The 20,508-nt window shown below is 43.5% G+C and overlaps 1 long non-coding RNA gene across 2 annotated transcripts in view; it reads right to left on the bottom strand.

The window, feature by feature from the left end:
* LOC140642505 (uncharacterized) overlaps window positions 1-20,508 on the bottom strand; it is a 94,236-nt gene that overhangs the window by 15,653 nt on the left and 58,075 nt on the right. The window contains exons 3-4 of one of the 2 annotated variants that reach the window (XR_012038927.1): window positions 15,387-15,475; window positions 14,317-14,417 (exon numbers count right to left, since the gene is read on the bottom strand). This is a non-coding gene — a long non-coding RNA (uncharacterized lncRNA). Of the gene's footprint in view, window positions 1-13,747; window positions 14,418-15,386; window positions 15,476-20,508 lie in introns of those variants that run through there. The other variant, XR_012038926.1, reaches the window with a different exon arrangement.

The raw sequence follows: 20,508 nt of genomic DNA, 5'->3' as shown, positions 1-20,508 counted from the left end.
GGTCAGAGTGGGCAGTTGCCTAATTTATTCCTTAGCTATGCCCATTGATAAGATCAAAGGCGTGACCATATGAGTAAAATCTTATAATATTTGCTCAGTCACTGAATAACTCATTCTATGGGACTCATTCTATGTGTCAGAAATACAACACTGAATAGGACAAAGACTTTGTCTGGTGGGAAGACTCCTGGGAAGACAGAAATTACATAAAGATATTTAAATTATGATTGTAGTAAGTGACACAGAAGGAACGCATGATGGAAATGCCCAATACCAAAGTGGTCCAGGACCCAAGGAGTGATATCTGGTCACATCTTGAAGGGAGAGTGGAGGCAGTAGGTGGAGGCAGTCAGGGATAGGACTAGTGGCAAGAAGAGACAGAGGACACTACATCTCTGGAGTTTCTGAGATGGGAAGAAATATGAGGTGTTCAGTGAGCTAAAAGAAGACCCACAGGAAGAAGGCAGGTGTGGATGAGGGTTCAAACTGGAGAAGAAAATGGAGTCAGAGACCATAGAGTCATGAAGGCCTATCTGGAACTTTATAAACAATGGAAATTCATGGGAGAAGGTTTGTTTGTATTTTTGTTTTGTTTTGTTTTGTTTTAATTCATGTCCCTGTCCTATTTTTAAAAATTTTGAACGATCTCCTTTTCCACAGTTTAGGGAACCAAGCAGAGAGGTACAACCACAGAGATAGGGAGACTACTCGCATCTGTTGTTGTGATCCAGAAAGCCGGTGATAGTGACTTTGCCCACCAGGGATGGCAAAGCTGGTAGAGAGAAATAGAAGGATTTGAAAAGTATGTAGGAGCCAGAACCAATAATATAATGGGTAAAGTGAGTGAACACGACTCTCGCGTTTCTGGACTGCTTAGAAGTAGGGAGGATGGACCTTGATATGGGTACCTCCCAAGGCAGAGAATGTTTTAGGAGAGATTAACTTCAGTTCTGGAAATGTCTGTGTCACATCCAAGCAGAGACATGGAGTTGACAGTTAGGTACTTGGGCCTGAAATATAGCAGAAATGTCTAAACTAGATCTATTTGCAAGTTTCTGTAATAAATACTTTCAGATGTTTCCTAGTTACCGGTCACTATCTAAGCACTTTATAGACACTAAACTGTCTTACACTTCCTTACAACTCTCCAAGGTGAGTGCCACTGTTAAACCTCTTTTACCAGGATTATTCAAGCCACCCAGCTTGAAGATGCAGAGTCAGGATTTGAACCCAGGGTATCTGGCTCCAGAGTCCACACATCTAACCATGAGGCTGAGGGGCTGAGCCCAGAAATCGAATGGGCGAGTGAGACTGTAGAGTACTAAGAGGGGAGAAGGGAGCCCTGTGGAGCTCACACCATTAAAGGTCAGAGGAGGAGAGTGAATTGGCAAAGGTGACAGGTGACTTGTACAAATCCATTAGACCCATTTGTCCCAAAGTGTTCTCCCAGCAAGGCCTCACACGCTGTCAGCAGAACCGAGATGACACTTATCTCCATTAGCCCGGACACCCTCACCACCGGATACAAGGTCTCAGGGATTTATCCTCCTCGAAAATCCAGGCCAGAACTACCACGCCGGGCTCTGCACAACTGGTGTTCCTCCAAGGCGGACTCTTTTGCCAATAACTTGACTTGTATTATTTTTAGTGAAATATCATGTAGCAAGCTGCTCCTAAAATATTTCCAGTCTGGAGTGCTGGCAAGGAAAAAAAAAATCAAAAAAGAAGAAAGCCGGGAGCGGAGGGCAAGAGTGGGAAAAGAATCGGAATAATGAAAGGTGGAGTGTGGATCACACACCCAAAACTATAGCAGACAGGACGTAATCTTGTAAGTGAGAAGGCTGGAAAGTCCTCACTGGTTGATCTTAATCAATGAACTGCCACCCACTCCTGCCTGCGTCTTCCCGAACTAAGCAATTAGCCAGTTCCTCCTTAGTGATCCTGTTAGGTGGTTTTCACCGGTTGTACGATTACACACGGCCTCGGCACCAGGAAGCCTTGGAAAGTCCTATCTGAAGGCACAGGCTTTGGATTTGAACCAGTTCAGGGGGTGTGAGCTCAGGCTCTGGTAAATACAGGACTTGAGGGAGTGAACTAAGCTGTGGTCTCAGTTTCCTCATCTGAGAAAGGGGGGTGATGCGAAAGCCTACTTCACAGAGTTCTTAGGACACATGTGAAATGGTCCCTGACCAGTAGGATAGGAAATACTCGAGAAGCGTCCATTAATCTTATTTTAATTACTATTAGAGGGGTTGGTGCTCTTCAGATACTTTCAGTAACAGAAAACTATGGTCTTTCCAAGGGCGCCCATGCACCTTATTAACAGTAAGTCATGGTCATAGCCAGTCAAGGAGGATTTTTAGCTGAATTTGAGGATTACTGATGGAAGGACTCTCAACTACTGTTTGCATGTAGCAGCATTCAGAGAAGCAGATATGGTGTGTGTGTGTGTGTGTGTGTGTGTGTGTGTGTGTGTGTAGAGAGAGAGAGAGAGAGCCATGTGTCATAGAGATTAGACTTCACACAATTGCGAGATGTGGTTCAGCAGTCTGTGGGCATCCATTGCCCCCCTGTCTGGCCCTGGAGCTTGAAGCCACAGTCAGGTGAGTGAGCAAGAGAAGACAGACATAGAACCAGGGAGAATCAGGACAGGTGGAAACCCAACAGTAGGACCTGGAGGCCGCAGGGAGGGACTGAGACTCCCTCTAGTTTCCGTTATCTCTGGCCTTAATGATTTGGCCATCCTGCAGAAATGGGGATCCTTAGTCCAGGAAGGAAACACACAATGGCTCAGGGAAGCTGAAGAAGGTTCTGGAAGAAGGAGGGAAGTAGTGGGCTCATCCGCTATCTCATGCCAACAAGATGAGCGACTCAACAACAATGTGTGTGAACGACAGGATGGTAGCTGCTTCATTTTGCCCACTAAGTAATAGCCCGCTGGACTCTCCTTTGTAGGCCACCCCAGGGGGAAGTGCCCAGGAAAGGGAATTCTGGGGAATGCATTTCAGCCCCGCCAAGTGCTGACCACATTACAAAACCTCTCACCTCTCGCCATGGATATTTTACTAACCAGATACGTGCTCAGCACTCTGCTGACTACTTTCTTTTCCTTCATTCATCTCTTTTTACCCCAAACCCTGCAAGTCTAGCTATCATGGTTGAGGAAACGGAGGAAAAAATTCTTTTTGAGTAGTTTGGCCACAGTCAAATGAGATTTATTTATAAGTGAGGAAACATACAGTTAAGTTTGGGAGTTGGTGTCTGCACTAACCAGATTTTCTGTATCATTAGAATTCCTCTCCAAAACAGCTTAGCTAATGACTGCGACAGATAATCATCATGCAGTTCCTGTCCTGGCTCTTGTTAAAAATAAGAAAGCAAGACAGGCCCAAGGCACTGATGTACCTAGTGATCAGATGACACTCTTGGAATCTCAATGAAAGCGAAATAATTTTCAGGTACTGTTTATATATAAATATTATTCTCTTTAAAATTAAGTGGGTATCAACACCAAATGGAATTATTCCTTAGGCTCAATTTATTTCCTTTCAAAAGCTTTACCTTAATTTTAGTTACATTCTAAATGTAAGTCATAGCTAGTCTACCATTTCTTGTATGCGGCATGCAGTCTGCATCAATTTGCACTGAATTTAATAAGAATTAAAATGGAAATCTTCATTGTCATTTAGCTAAGAGTAATCAGTATCTGAAGTTGAAATTCTTGCAGGCAATCATGGGATCACATCCACATAGGCAAAATCCCAATTTACCAGTTACAAGCTGGTTATAGAGAAAACATAGGGTAACTGCTGAGTAAGCACAGATCCTCCTATAGAGAGCTATAAACTCTGGGCACAGGTAAAAAAGTAGCTGGCTGAAATCACTAGGGACTGCAACGAGGCCAACAGATTCTTTTTTTTTTTAAGATTTATTTGAGAAGGAGCTGGGGGAGGGGCAGAGGGAGAAGGAAAGAGAGACTCTCCAGCAGACTCTCCGCTGAACGAGGAGCCCATGCAGGGCCAGATCTCATGACCCTGAGCTCATGACCTGAGCCAAAATCAAGAGTCAGATGCTTAACCGAGTCACTCAAGTGCCCCAAGGCAACTGGATTCTTACAGGAACTCCATGCTCAAAGGAATGGAGTAAATAGAGTGGTTTCCATTATTGTCTTCAGCCTGGGACCAGGTATAGTCAGCAGCGATTTAGCGACAGTAGGGGCATGGGTGGAAAAACCACAGTCTTTTTGTCCTGGAGACTCAAGAGAACAAATATGAGGAAACTCACCACCAAAGGGCCCGGGGAAGCCCTGTAAGGAAAATGGTCAGAGAGGGCTCACCAAATTCTGTCTGCTGTTACCTCAGTCACTCTTGAACCATTCATGTACAGAACAGACTCAAAACAGCTCTGCTAAGACAAAAGGTATGAACTGGATTTAGACCTGCTAGCCTGAGTTTTAAGATCTAGTACAACCCAAGATACTGTGTGGCTAAAATAATATGAACATTATTTATTGATACATATTGTAGGGCTAGATAACTCTAGTAGCTTAGCTCAAGATAGAGAATGACCAGCGACTTCCATATGACAAACTATGGTAGAGGAAATCAAGTGCGAGGAAGATGGAAGAAACACTCTTGAGTTGGCCTTGAAGCCAAGCTTTGGAAATGTCATCTAAATGTGGAATTCAAAGAAATCCTGCATCTCATGGGCTCCCTCATGTGCTTCCTCCTGCAAAAAGTCTTTTTCTGATTACTGCATACAGATTAATACATCACCTCTGAAATCCATGCTATTTCTTTTTTTTTAAGATTTATTTATTTATATTAGAGAGAGAGAGAGAGAGAGAGAGCTGAGGGAGAGGGTGAGGAAGAGAATCTCAAGCACACTCCTCACTGAGCAAGAGCTGGATGTGGGGTTCAGTGTCATGACCAGAAGATCACGACCTGAGTAGAAACCAAGAGTCAGATGTTTAACCAGCTGGGCCACCCAGGCGCCCCAAATCCTTGCTATTCCTGATCATTCATGAGGCATGACTCTGATACTGTCCTATAACAAAATTACTTTCATGTAAGTATCACCCCAAGTTGTGTGTGGGCTCAGCGGGAAATTGTGCCATGAGCGATTAGTGGTGTCTGCCACAGGCAAGGAGATCATGTCACGTATACTCCACGTCCCCCCTTTTGAGCCCTCTGAAGTGTTTTACAGATATTATCGAACACTCACAGTAACACTCTGAAGTAGATATTATTTTCCCCATTAGAGAAAACTGGAAAATAATAACTCAGATGAGTTTCTGAGAGGTTGCCTAAGGTTACTCAGAGTCCCTCCCGCCCTGTGATAAATGATGGAATTAGGCTTCAGCACCTGAACTTTTCCCACCATAGTGCTACGATTCTCTTTGTAACACTATCTCCCACCTACTCAGTTCCTGGCAAGTGCTTAGCACAAAATAGGTTCTTGGTAAGCATTTTTACAGACTTAATAAATGGATGACATGTCAACTTGGCACGCAGCAGCCTAAAATAAGGAGGTTATTTTTTAGACAGCTGTGAAACTGAGGGCAAGTCTGAATCACAATAACAGAATGTTTTAACTGGAAGCCATATTTGAAAATAAAGTGTTATCATGTCTGCAGTGCACAGAGGGTTGTGGCCAGATAAGCACGTCCTCGAGCGATTAACAGAAGTATCCTTTCCAGTAAACACAGGACAACGACATTAAAATCCATATGATAATTCATCTATAATCTTTTCATGGCAAAAGTTGTCATCAAATGAAATTTTAACCATATCACTTTGTGCTTAAAACTCTTAATTAGGCTGCCATGCATATCAAAGACCACAGCTGAGCCCTAAATGTTCTTCATGATCCATCAATCTTTATCTTTAGCCCCATCTCTACATTTGCTCACCTGACTAGCCTCACCTCAGTCGTACCAGGTTACTTAAACCATTCATATGACATGTACTTTTACATCTTCTCTCTCTTCTTATACAACATTCTTTCGGGATCCCTGGGTGGCGCAGCAGTTTGGCGCCTGCCTTTGGCCCAGGGCGCGATCCTGGAGACCCGGGATCGAATCCCACGTCGGGCTCCCGGTGCATGGAGCCTGCTTCTCCCTCTGCCTGTGTCTCTGCTGCTTCTCTCTGTGTCTCTCATGAATAAATAAATAAAATCTTAAAAAAAACAAAAAAAACAAAAAACAAAACATTCTTTCTCCCTGAACTGCCCATTACTCTTCTTTGTTCTGAAAGAACAAATTCCATTAATTCCATTAATTTAAAGTGTTACCTCTTTTTGCAACTCCTCTCTGATCCTCGGAACCTAAAGATCCCTTGTTCTTGCTCAGAATGGAAGCCTGGATTCATCACAGCATCTTCTTCACTTTAATTGTTGATTGAACTTTCATTCTCTTCGACCTAACCAAAAGCCTTTGAAGACACAGATCACATCTTATTTTACAACTGTATCATCCAGGATCGTGTCTGGCACACACACAGCAGGAGCTTAATAATTATTTTTTGAAAGAATGGATGTCAGTTCTATTCCTAGATGACATATGGGTATAAAGGAGAAGAGGAAGGAAAAGGTCAACTATTTGTCATGTGAGGGCAGGGAAGGCCAGTTTTTCCAGGAGATACAGTAGTTTATCTCCCAGTTTTTATCAGTCAGTCTGGTAGGGACTGCAGCTAGTAGTCACCTAATTTCATTTCCCAGTCCTACTCACAGTTTAGTTGGTCATGAGATGAATGATGGTGAATGGAATCTATGCAGAAATGACATAAGCCACCTTTCAGCATGGCTGACAAAAATCTCCCATGTGCAGTAATACATTCTCATTGTCTTCCTCCTGTCTCCTGTTGGACGGTGCTGGGGTGACTTTGAAACTTCAATACAGTGGAGTCACAAGATGGAAATGGCCCGGGTCACTGAGTCACCACTTGGGTGAGAGCTAACGCATAGCCATTCAATTAGAAACAGCCACACTGGAAGTGCAATCACTGAGATTTGGCAGTTATTTATTATAGGAGCTTATGCCATTTATCATGACTAATAAAGTCAAATATGAATTCTATTTGTGCCAGCGTTGCTCTTATACAAAATACTACAAACATCTGAAAATGGAGCTTTTAAGGCCTTGAGGGAGACTCATTTAATTAAGTAGCACTTATTAAATCTTCTCACTGCAAAGAGAAACTGGAAGTTGCAGAGGAAAACATTTCAGAATCAAGCAGACCGGATGAACCCCCACAGGGGACCTGAGATGTGGTGTGTGTGGTATCAGAGATGCACCTACAGAGTAGTTTTGAGCTAGCCCCTGTACCTTACTTTTAGGGTCTGTGTATGTATAGAATCTGCAGAAAGGCAGCTGGCTTGGCTCTTTTAGTGACTAGCTAGGGAAAAAGCAAAGTTAAGACTGTAATTAGATGAGTCTTGAGGCTTTTGTAGGCCAAGATAAAGTATGTATGCAAGGGGCTGGGGCCCAGGGGGGCCTTTACTTTCCATCAACATGCCCCTTTCCTGATTCCTCCTTCTCCCAACTCCATCTCTTTCCTGACAAGTGATGATGTTTCTGCCACCAAAGTCATGCTCTGCCTGTTGAAGCGGTAGCCAAAGTGTAACTCTAGAGATGTGGTTGCCTGTAAACAAGAAAGTGGAGCAAACCGGTGCTAAGTGGTAAGTGCACTTATATAAGCAAAACAACCAAGACCGTTCAGGTATCATTACCCAAGGGATGACTTTCCTGTGACACTGTAGAGGACATTCGATTCAACTCTATTTTACTGGCGTAGAACCTTAAAATAGAATGCGACAAAACAGGGTAATGCAAAGCTGAATGGATATAGTAGGAACTGAGGAATTACTGGGTTCGGTGAGATCCATGGCTTGATACCAATAGAGCCCCAACTAGAGGCATCACTAAATTCTCAAGAGTTGATCTCAAAAGGTTAATGCAGAGGACGTCTCTTGGGGTGACCTCCCAGTTCTCTGTGATTCTCTTTTATTGAGGAACAGTTCTGTGTCAGCCGTGGAGAGACACAATTCTGATCCCCTGCTGTGAAGGAAGTAACTGATTGGGTGGCCCCAGCTGCTGCTGAGTCACACACAAGACCACTCTTCCTGTGGGCTGCTCCCAGCCAATGACTGAGTACGTCAGGGATAGTAAGTCAGCTGCTTCTTTTTTATATTTTTTGAGATTTTATTTATTTATTTTTGAGAAAGGCAGAGACATAGGCAGAGGGAGAAGTGGGCTCCCTGAGGAGACTTGATCCCAGGACCGGGGGGAACCATGACCAGAACCAAAGGCAGATGCTCAACCCCTGAGCCACCCAGGAGCCCCTAAGTCAGCTGCTTCTTGCAACGTTGCAAGAATTTCCTGATTCTGGACTTTGGCTCAAGGATTCCCATCAGCTTGGCCAAAACTTTCCTAATGTTGTAGTCTTAGATTTTGCAGTTTAACCTTGCTTCCTTCTCTCCTTCACAGGGATTAGACCTGCATTATGATGTCCTCTGCTCCTCCCCTTTATGCTCCACAGGTTTTTCCACAGTAAGTCCCTTGCATCCACTTCTCAGAGGGCCCAAGCCAGTGCAAGATCACTTCTACGGGGGGCTTTCCAAGAACCAAAGCTGTGTTCTAGGATCCTGCCAGAATTGCCATGGGACCAGACAACTGACCAAACTTGGGGCCATGGGATACTCAGCCCCAGGAATTTGGGGGTTAGAGAAAGCTGGGGTACCTCGAACTCAAGCATACTGAAGAGCTTCTTGGAGAAAAGGCTCATGAGCTTAAGTGTTGAGATCCTGAAGATGCCTTCATGCCTTCCTCTCTTATATTTTTATTTTTAATCATTCCTTTATGTCTTTGTGATTTTCCAATTTCATTCCACTGAACTCTTTCTTTTTCCTTTTGCTTGTCTAAGTCAATTTCTGTTACTTTCAAGTGGGCAATGGCTATAGTAAGGCACAGACCAGATTTTTCATGTCTTTTATGGCACTGCAGAGTTCATCCAGAGCCTTTCCTAACCCATTTATGGATTTTTTTGATGTGTTGAAATAGCCATTTTTATTTAATTAATCACTCATTTCTGTCAAACATCTGGTCAATTTAGTGAAGGGGAAAATAGACAAGTAGTTGTTTGCTTTAACTAATTACCAAACCAGTTTAAATGGCTGATTCCTTCATTCTACATAGATCCACTTCCCAGCCATACCATCCTCCCCCACCAAAAAATGAGAAAACAAGGATTCAATTTCATAACAATTTGTTTCTATGTAATGTACTAGTTCAGGTCTACCACAGTGAGAATGGGGATGTGTGGCATCTGCCCATTTTTCAGGACCAGCAGGATAAAATAGAGAAAGGATAATCAAAAAGGAAGGATTTCCAGGGGAAAAAAAGTGCTGCAAGCACAAAGGTCCTAACCCATTTATGCCTCTGATGGCATCTCTATGGTGTTGAGTTTTGTCCTCTGCATGAAGTTGGCTTTATTTTTAAATTGTAAAAATCTTTATTTCTCAGGATGCTAAACATAAATCTAAAACCCCCGAAGTAAAGTTAAAAAAAAAAAAAAACTGAAAAAACAAAACATGACTCACAAAAAGGACATTTTGATAGTTAGAAGTTATGGGAAAAGATTTGTCAGGCATCATTTGCTAAATCGCACACATAAAGAGAAGGTGCTCAGAAACTATAAAAAGAAGGAATCTTGTCCTACATTAGGCACATAGGAAGGAAGTTCAAAGAGTAAGATTACCTAAAGCAACATACGATTTTCTGTCTAGATCTTAGAGAGATTTTTACTTTCGGATGTTGAATAGCTATTAAAATGGGAAAGATCTTAGATGAGGGAGGAAACACTGCAAGAAGTCACAAAGTGAAGCAAAAACAGAAGATGCCTACAGATTGCATTCTTCGAAAACACTTTACACCTACCCTCGGCTCTCTGTCTGGCAACATCAGCGTGTTTCTAAATGCCCCCGAGACACACCTAGGAGGACTGCATCAAACCGCAAGTCACAAAATGGCACTAAATCAGATCACTTGTTCATTGTCAACCTAGGAATCCAAATTAGAGCTGAGACTGGAAGCTCAGATTTCTACAAACTCTTTGAGGCCCGTGTGATAAAAACAGGCCACACCACCTCTGAAAATACAGCTGCTTGATATGTGTTCAGTTTTATGAGAAACGTTTGCATTTCTTTGCTTGACTTTCTGAGTAATTCAGAAACAAATGGCAGAAGTTTTAAGGATTGTTTTTATTTTTTATTTTTTTTAGATTTTATTTATTTATTCATGAGAGACAGAGAGGCAGAGGGAGAAGCAGGCTCCATGCAGGGAGCCTGATGTGGGACTCGATCCTGGGACTCCAGGATCATGCCCTGAGCTGAAGGCAGGCGCTAAACAGCTGAGCCACCCAGGGATCCCAGGATTGTTTTTAAAGGCTCCAGAAATCTATCCATCTCCCTCCCTCCCTCCTTCCCTTCCTCCCTCTCTTCCTTCCTGTCAAATACCAGTCCACTGACTGCACTTAATGAGGAAAAGTAAAAAAAAAGTCCTATGTATGATACACATCCAGAGACATGGACGCTTTGTCAAATAAAAGGATGTGGTCTAGATTTTCAATCAAAACAATTAGGCAATAAGCTGAGAATCTGTCTGGCTTCAAGAGTTCCCCCAGGAGTTTACAAATGTGTTTTCAAACACCAGACAAGCTGTTCGTTTCTAGTTTGAGCGGCAAAGTGTAGATATACACATCATCACTTGCGATGGCGGCCCAAGGCTCTTCTAGGTAATCTCAAAAGCTTTTCATTTGGTTCGGAAACAGAGAGGAAGAGATAATTAGTCATCATCTGCTTAATCTCCAGTGACAGAGATTGGCCTGATGTCCCCATTTACTTCTGTCTTAATCCAATTGTGCTGTAGAACATCGAAGCAGAGATCAAAGCCTATCTTCCCCTTGGAGACCCAGGGACACGTTTTCCTCCACAGAGATTTGGAGCAAGGTGAGCTGTGTCCGTGGCATCTACAGGTAGCCAGGAGCCGGCCCTGACTCTGCCGGGACTCTACTCCATAGGGATGGATAAGGTCTGAATCACAAAGCCTCCCTTCCCAACCTGCTGAATACTGGGAAGTCCGAACTGCTCGGTGAACCCTGGTGATTTCCGGGGGATGCTTCTGTGTTCTAAAAATTCAGCGTGGTTTGTATTTGCCACTCACTCACTTTGAGTTCTTTTCTCCTTATAGGGCCTCATCTCCTCCTGCCGGTGGGCCCCAAGGTCTCTGCTCCCAATATTCCTTTACCAATTTCCTGACAAAGACAAAACCAGAAATCTTCCTGGGGATAATCAATAATTTATAATACATTTAGAGGCAGTCTGAGCCAACTTTTAGAGTGCCTATGATCCACGCTCTATGTGATTTAACCTACGTCTTGCTACCACTTTATGAGTCCTGGACTCTTATTAACAAAAGCCTATAGATGAACTAACTGAGGCACAGAGAAGGTTAAAACTTTTTTTTGTTAAAGTCACATTTAGTAAATCCAGAGCTGGGATTTGAGTCCAGGCCATCTGGTTGAAAAAGCTGGGCTCTTCACCACCGTACTGAATATCCTTTCTACCTCCTAACGAAGTAAACAAAATCTACAAAGATGCACCTTTATCCATGTTAAAACAACATGCTGCATTATCTTCTCAAAACCTTGGCCTTATTGGAGCTCAAATTTCTCCATTCCAAAGTCTTTACTCTCCGCTTGCACAACTGACAGAAAACCACAGGGTTGATCTGCCCCAAAGATAACGTCTCCAGCTCTTTGTGAAATGTAAATTATTCTGCTTGAGAATCCTTGCTCTGGTCTAGTTATACTGGTTTTTTAGCTTCTGTCCTCTCCGACTAAAGATCAGTGACCTCTCCCTGCACAAAAGAAAGCTATCGTGTCATAAGGCAACTGTCCCACTCCATTCGAGTGGATTTGGTTTCAGGTTTTTAAGCCCCTTCTTGAGCATCCTTCTTTGGTGGGGATGCTCAAGGTCAGTGCAAGCAGCCACTGATAAGATACATGCTTTCCCTGACTCGGGGAACCCCATCTATTTGAACTCTGACTGGTTTTACCTTCTGTCCCAGGAGTGCATTCTTGCTCTGCCCCTCCTCCCATTCTGACCACTCCCATCCCTTCAGATGGAAACAGTATGCAAATGATTCCCAAGCCTAGGTCTTGAGTTAAACCTCTTCTGTGAATTCCTCTTCTATATATTAATCTGCCTTTTGGATGTCTCTACATAGATGCCCCATGGTCACCTTGAATTTAGCACAACCACCACCTCAGGTCATTGCACTAGCTCTCTGCCCGGAGTGATCTTCTACTAGACATCTCAGGCTCTCTCCCTCACAGCCTTCCCTGACCATCCTCTTTAAAATAGTGGCATCCTTCCACCCACACTCTCTCAGTCTGTATCTGTCCCTCTCCACTAGAATGTAAGTTCCAGCAGAGCATTGCCTTTTGTCTGCTCTGGTCAGTGTTGGAACATTGCTTGGCATGCTGTGGTCACTTGATACATCCTGGAAGGAAGAAGGGAAGGAAGGAAGGAAGGAAGGAAGGAAGGTAGGAAGGAAGGAAGGAAGGAAGGGAGAACAAATCATCTCCTTTGTTCCTATCAAAGTTCCTCCCAGTCCCAGCCACTCTGTTTCCAACGTAACAATCTCAAATGCACATCTTGTCATGTGGGTCATCATTTTAAAGGAATCCTTCAAATCTCTCCTATATCCACAAATAGTTAGCATGGTACTGGCTTTACACTTTACCATTCACCATCCTCACCAGGCTCATTTCTGACCACTCTCCCATAAGCATCCTGTGCTCTACCCAGCATTTCCCAAGTAGATGTGCCGTGAACAAATGGCCCTGTGGACAGTGCAATCTGGACAGCTTGTCACACTGTTGAAAGATAAACTGAGGCATAATAAATTTTTTAGGAGTTTATTTGTGCAAAAATCAATTTGATTCAATGCCAAATTAGTAGTTAGGAGTGCTCTACCAACAGGAGCCAGGGGCAAAGTTTTTATCAATAAGATGTGAAAACAAAGCAAGGAAGTTATTTGATTGGCTCTGGCTTACATTACTTGGGAAAGCCAAGGTGGTTGGTTGCAATTGATTGTTCTTCTTACCCTAGAGGCATTTATATGGATTGCCTGAGGCTTTGGATAGGCTACTAGGGCATCAGAGCCACCCCAGGCCACTGCCTCCTTGTTTGATTCCCCTGACAGTGCTATATCTTGACAGTAACAAGGCACAAAGCACACTGGCATATGAAGGAAGTCATGTCATTAATAAACAGATCAATGGAATATTACTCAGCCATTAGAAATGACAAATACCCACCATTTGCTTCAACGTGGATGAAACTGGAGGATATTATGCTGAGTGAAGTAAGTCAATCGTAGAAGGACACACATTATATGGTCTCATTCATTTGGGGAATATAAATAATAGTGAAAGGGAATAGAAGGGAAGAGAGAAGAAATGTTTGGGAAATACCAGAATGGGAGACAGAACATAAAGACTCCCAACTCTGGGAAACGAACTAGGGGTGATGGAAGGGGAGGAGGGTGGGGGGGGTGGGGGTGAATGGGTGACAGGCACTGTGTGGAGCACTTGACGGGATGAGCACTGGGTGTTATTCTGTATGTTGGCAAATTGAACACCAATAATAAATAAATTTTATTATTAAAAAATAAACACATCAAGAATTTATTTATTTATGTATTTATTTATTTAGAAAGATTTTATTTATTTATTCATGAGAGACACACAGAGAGAGGCAGAGACAGAAGCAGAGGGAGCAAGCTCCCTGCAGGGAGCCCAATGTGGGACTTGATCCGGGGACTCCAGGATCACACCCTGGGCCCAAGGTAGACCCTCAACCTCTGAGCCACCTGGGTGTCCCACGAGCATGCACTTAAAAAGGGAAAGCTGTTTAGGAACCCCAAGTTTGTTCAGTCCAAGCTCCTCAAACTTTTTTTGTGCAAGGAACAACGAGGAACCAGGTTCCCTGGAACACAGTTTGGGAAACACTGCAGTCTACACCTGCTTCCAGTTTCCTGTGCAGCCCAGGCTCCCTCATCTTCCCATGCTTTACTTTTATAGTTCCTGTGTCTACGAGGCCCATCCCTCTTCTGATGCTTCCAGAATTCCTATAAGCCCTTCCTCTAAAGCTCAGTGTAGGGTCACTTCCTCTGAAAAGCCCCCGCCGGGAGAATTCATCCTCCTCTTCTGCTTTCCAGCTCTACGGATCACTCCCCTCTGTCCCAGCACTCACCTTATTATTCCGGCTTATATTCTGACTCCTCCATTGGACTGCGATCACCAGGGATCTGGGGTCATTCACCTACGTCCCCTCCGTCCCCAGGGCACAGGACACTGTCAGTGTGATGAAGGAAAAGTCTGTTCAGGGGACGCAACATTGATATCTACGTCCCTGGTATCAAACACGAGGAAGAGGGAAGATGATGAGGAGTGTGCAAAGAAATACCGACTCTGATTCAATAATGTGAAGAGTGCTTTATGTCTTTTTGCGGGAAAGCATCCAGGGAAGAAAAGGCGTAGCCCATCGGGAGGTGGTCTGGTCTGGACCTCCGCACCCTGCCTAAAATGCATTCACCACTCTGAAAGAGACTTAATGGGTCTCAAATTCCTAGAATCAATAACTTTCTTTGTTGCCACTGCCTGCCTCTGCAGATGGGAAATAAACAGCCCATCTCCAGCCCACTTAAAACACAGATGCCTCCCAAACCACAGGTTTGCCCTGGAAACTTGTCACAGTCATGCCAGCTGCCTGGGTTTTTACTTTCCAGATTCCATCCACAGACAGGGTGTAGCTTTCTTGTTGTAGAAAAAAAAAAATAGCCTAAGGACACAAGCAATAAATAAATAAATAAATAAATAAATAAATAAATAAATAAACATGTGATCCTTTCCAATTTAATGATGAAAAATGTGACATTTATTTCTCAGTTCATATAAAAAGAGAAGTCAAGGAGTTTGGGTCATCCGACTTCATGGCATCCAGCATCTGTTACGGTGCATGAAACATAGCAAGTGCTCAGAAATGTATGATAAATTAATTTCTGTAAAATGTGTCAGATTCAAAGATTTCAACAGATGCATAAAGCAAGGATACCAACCAGTGACCTTGCGAGGCTGTCTAAACGAGAACTCGTCCTGGCCCTCAGTCAATGAAGACTGAGTAGATCAGTGCTTCCAACTTTGTGAGTCTCCTATCGGACCGGGAGGACCAAGAAAGGGGTGGAAGCCACGTGGAGGGGGGTGAGGGGTGGGGATCACTAAATCAAGTGTCTTGCCCTTCAGCTGATGGATCAACCAGCTTACCAAACTATCGGCCCGGAAACTATGTGTTTCCACGCACAATGCTTAGCGGGGCCTCCTGCTTCTCTTAGCGATGCCTCTTCCAGGGTTCTCTGCAAGGTGCACACAAAGAGAGTAATTATTTCTAGGTCTTCCAAAGCAGCTTTGTCACTGTGTCATCTAAAGAACGAGCTGGGAGGCAGTGATATCTCATCAGTGGGTTTCTTTTGAAAATTTTTCAATCAATTTCAAATGACTGAGGCTAACTCTGCTCTTCCCTTCCTGGTGTTGCCCAGGAAACAATTCTCTCCTATAATTGTACCCAGATCAATTTTCTGCTCTTCTCTTCCCTGATCTGTGCCCAGGAGGACCCACTCCTATGACTGCATCACCTAGGCTCCTCTGCCTTCTGACTGCCAGTTTTGTTTAGCAGGCGACAGGCACCAGAGGGACATCAAAAAGTGGGAGAGGAAAGCAGTCACACGTTTCTTCCTGCCCCTCCCAGCTGGGGGGCTGTGAGTGTGGCAGTGGTCACAGGCTGTTATGACTGCAACTCTTTGCACAGCTCCAGTGTGTGGCCGGCCCACCATTCCTTGTTGATCCCCTTAAATCTACCCCCCCCCACACACACCTATGCAATAGTTTCTTCCGTAAATTATTTTCAGCTAAACACTGAGTGTGCCTTCTGACTGATACACCATGTTAAAGAGTTCCATTTTTATCCTAAAGTATATCAGGAAACCATTGAAATGTTTTAAGCATTGGGGGAAGAATGTGGGAAAAAAAAGTCATAATTACATTTGAATTTCAAAAAAATCTAACTCTGGCTATGGTTTGGGATGTAGATTGGAAAAAGATGAGAGTGCATATGGGTAGGTCAGTAAGGAGATTATCGTACGGTCCAGAGGAGGAATAGCACTGGGATGGGATGTTGGACTGGGACGTTGGTGAAGGTAAAGAGGGAGAAATCAAGAGATGTTTGAATGCAAAATAATAGAAGCTAGTGGTGGATTCGATAAGGAGAGAGGGAAGGAGGTGAGATATTGAAATGTCAAAAGTAATTCCTTGCTTGGCTGTTGATCATGCTACGTGATAAGAAATGTAAATGGGAGGCCAGGTTTCTAGGATAATGCTCATGATTTTGATCTAAGGCCCGTTCGTTTTGAGTTGTCGTTATGATATCTCAGTAGACAAATAAATGCACAAGTCTAATAACTCAGAGCAGAGATCTAGACTTGAGATTGTATTTGAGAGTTGTCTCTACATAGCTGTGGATTAACCCTGTGAATTATGACCCCTGGGAATGAAAAATGGCTCCATGTTCCGGACAGAAATATTACGGATACTTCTTAAGAGACCCTACAAATGAAGACAAATGAACAGATATGTGAAGTGAAACTACCAGTTGGGTTTTTTTTTTTTTATTGTTCAGATCAGATGCATGCATTTAAATACAAATATTAAAAATTTAAAATAATAAAAAGGGCTATTTTTTTATTAAGTACGTCTTATGTCATTTTTTTATTTCCCGAGTCTGATGCAAAACGTCTTAATGCCTCTTAAGTTCTTTTTACTAAACAAAAGGTTATGGATCCCCGACACGGAGTTTGGACAAAGGCAGAACCGGTGCACCCATGGAAGAGGGTGCAGAGGTCTCTGCTCAGGTGGCTCCTGCTCTGGGCACCCCAGAGAGCACTGGCGGAAATCGGGGAGCAAGGACCTGAGCCCTCTCCAGCTTGACGCTTCCACCCTTGTCCCGCTCCCTTCCCAATTCCATGACCCTGTCGCTGCGATGCCCCCTAGGGCCCCTGGGGATGGCTGAATGAATGAAGTCCTCCTGGTGCTTCGAGGAAGGAGAGCCCTTGACAGGAATTGTCAGCCCACGCTGGACTGACTTTTACTCTCTACACAACGGAAAGTTGTAAATGTTGCCCAAAATTTTCACAGATAAAGATTTGCGTCCTACATGTACGGTGCCCCCAGAAAAGGAGCTGCCTCTGTGTCATCACACTTGGTGGCAGGACGCCCATTTCCGCTCAGGCTCAGGCTGCTCCACGCCAATGTGCTCACCTGGCTCACCACCGTGGAAAAGACTCACATGGAAACATCTGGCCTCGAATTATTGCTGGAACGAACCTGGGAACCATCCCACCACCAGCATCACCGCCACCAGCACCACCACTACCACCGGCCATCGCCAGCACAACTGCCACCAGCACCATCAGCACCACCGCCGCCACCACCACCACTGCCACCAGCACCAGCACCACCACCACCATCTCCACTGCCACCAGTACCACTGCCACCAGCACCACCACCACCACTTTCACCAGCACCAGCACCACCAGCACCACCACCGCCACTGCCACCAGCACCACCACCATGCACATGCACAGCCTCTGCAAAGTCTAATCTGAACTCAGAATGTTGCAAGAGCCCACCTGAGAGTTGTGTGACCAAACCTCAGTCCAAGAGCCAAAGCATTTAACCCGCTGGCATCCAACAGTTCAGAAAATGAACTGAATTTAGAACGCCAAGGAAGCACTGAAGTTCTTTCCTTTCTGTTTGAGGCCCTTCTGGACATCACAGCATTCAACAAAGCAACATAACTGACAAGCAGCAATGGCCAAAGTGAATTCAGTTTTGCAAATGAGCGAGGCTCTTTGCTTCTCCATGGATTTGCCCTGCAGCTGCCACTCACTGACAAGCGACAGAACCAGGCTGTGTCACACATTTGAGGGATGACTTCAGGACTCCCCACATTTGGCTGCTCCTGGTCTCAGACCATCAGAAATAGTCGACTTTGGCCACTTTTTTTTTTTTCTATAAACTACCCCAGATTAAAACCTCTTTTGCCCCCAACAGTTTGTTCCCAGAACAAGGTATTTCCAAGTAAAAGGCAATTATGTGAAATCTACCATCAGGCCACAGAAAACAGAGTAAACATTTAATAAATTTAAACAATCATGCCTGTATTTCTGCTTTGTTAGCTTAAAGCAACTCACGGACTCCAAGTATGTATCCCTTCGGTGCCAACATCAGGCAGCTGCAAATGTGCAGAAAGAGCACCTAGAAGCCAATTCCAAGATTTCAGGAAAGCTCACAGAAAGAGCATGCTTCTCCATGATAAGACTGCAGAGGCTAACTAGCACATCTGGGGTCTGTACTTCAGGCTGGAGTTATATCATCCACACGGAGTAGATATTCTTTTTAAAAATCTTATGCTGATCCACAGTTTTGATTAGCAGTTATCTAAATCTCCAATTAAAAAAAAGATATAACATTTTTTTTTCACACCAAATGTCATTTGGTAGATTTTATATTTCCCAACATGGGATCCAGGAGATGACAATAGCTAAAGGAGTCCTTGAGGGTGAAAATATTGGAAACTACTTAGAAGTTATTCTCAGGAAATAATTGAGAAAAATGTAGCCACAAAACAATTTATCACAGCCCCACCTGTGAGATGGGAAATTCAAAGCCACAGGAAAGACCAGTAACAGAAGATTTATCAATAAATGATGACACACGTACATAGTGCAAATACCAAGCACTCCTTAAAGGTTGCCGCACATGCGAATTTATCAAAATGGGAAAAAATGTTCATAATGTATCACTAAGTGAGAGATAACAGGTTGCAAAGCAGTTTAATGATGAGTGTAAACCGAAGGAAGGGGTTGTCTCTAGATGGTAGGATTGTGTGGGTTTTATAATTTTCATTTGATTATCTATAATTTCTAAGTTTTCTCTGTGCCTTTGTAATAAAAAATGAAGTGAAAGATAAATAAATATATAAATGTTTATATATTTTATATCTTGATATAATATATCATGACCAGGAGAGATGGGGCAAATCATGATGCTAACCAACAGAAAGATACATGGTTATCAAAAATGTAAATAAAATAGAATAAAAGACTGTTGAAATAAATACATAGTGAGCTTGAGAAAATCCAAAGCATGGAATCTGGCTAACCTGTGTCTTTGCTCCTCTCGTCTAGAATTTTCTCCTCACTGCCCACTCCTACTCCCAAGTGCAGGAAGCTTTCTTTGACTTCCCTATGGCCCTGCTTTTGAAAATTCCTTTGCACTAATTTTCAGAATTACATTAACCATTTTGTCACACCTTTCCTAAGGTGGCCACGTTTAGTTTTGTACTAATGTTAGCCTTTTTTCCCTAGTTCTTTCCTTTTTTCCCTCTTATTCTCCAACTGGCTTGAAGACCCTTTAAGTATCCTTATAGTTTTGTTTTGTTTTTCTAGTGTGCCCTATCTCCCTACTTGGATCTCATCACAATATGGACCATAATCAATATGGATGTGCCCTGCACGTCATCAGCATTCGATAAACACCTACATGACCTTTTCCTTTTTTTACCAGACCGTAAATGTCTTGTGGGATGGGCCATGCCCTGTTTATCTTTGCACCTCCTTTAGTGTCTTATGATAACTTATACAAATAATAGAGCTCAATAAATGTTGATGAACAAAATGAATGACCAAATTATGAGGTCTGACTCTGGCTTCTTTTATGTTCACTAGACAATTCCAAGCCATTTCTGTCTCCCTTTGGCTCAGAATTTCTCAAAGGAGGGGCAACTTTGCTCCCCAAGAGACATCTGGCCATGGCTGGAGACTTTTCTGAATGTTCTGACTGCGGGGAGGGGAGATGTTACTGGCATCTCACCACTGACGGCCAAACACGATGCTGAACACTCTACAATGCTGGGGACAAACTCCCTCAACAAAGAGTTATCCAACCCAAAATGTCAATAGTGCCAAGGCTGAGAAGCCTCCCTTTTGCTGTGTGTGTCCCTCTGAAAGTCATCGTTACACCACACTCATTTCCCCCTCCTCTTTCCCTGCCCAAACGCACACATGCATAGCTTTGAGGGAGTCTCCAAGATTAAAACTAGAAATCTGCAAGCCTGGTTTTGTCATCTGTTTACTGAAGGATAAGACCTGCCCCACCTACCTTTCAGCATTATTGTGTGGGTAATAGAATAAATCTTTAAATGCTTTTAGAGGCAGATGGAATATATTAAGAGGCTCTGCCAAGATACATACTGAGGGGGAAATGGGATATTTAGTAGAACATGAAACTCATTCCCTCACCAATAGACACATGTACTTTCTATTCCAAGTCA

Source organism: Canis lupus, chromosome 11, assembly GCF_048164855.1.
Source record: "Canis lupus baileyi chromosome 11, mCanLup2.hap1, whole genome shotgun sequence".
Taxonomy (NCBI): Eukaryota; Metazoa; Chordata; class Mammalia; order Carnivora; family Canidae; genus Canis; species Canis lupus.
Note: the sequence above shows the minus strand (reverse complement) of the source record. Positions and strands in the feature narration are given on the sequence as shown.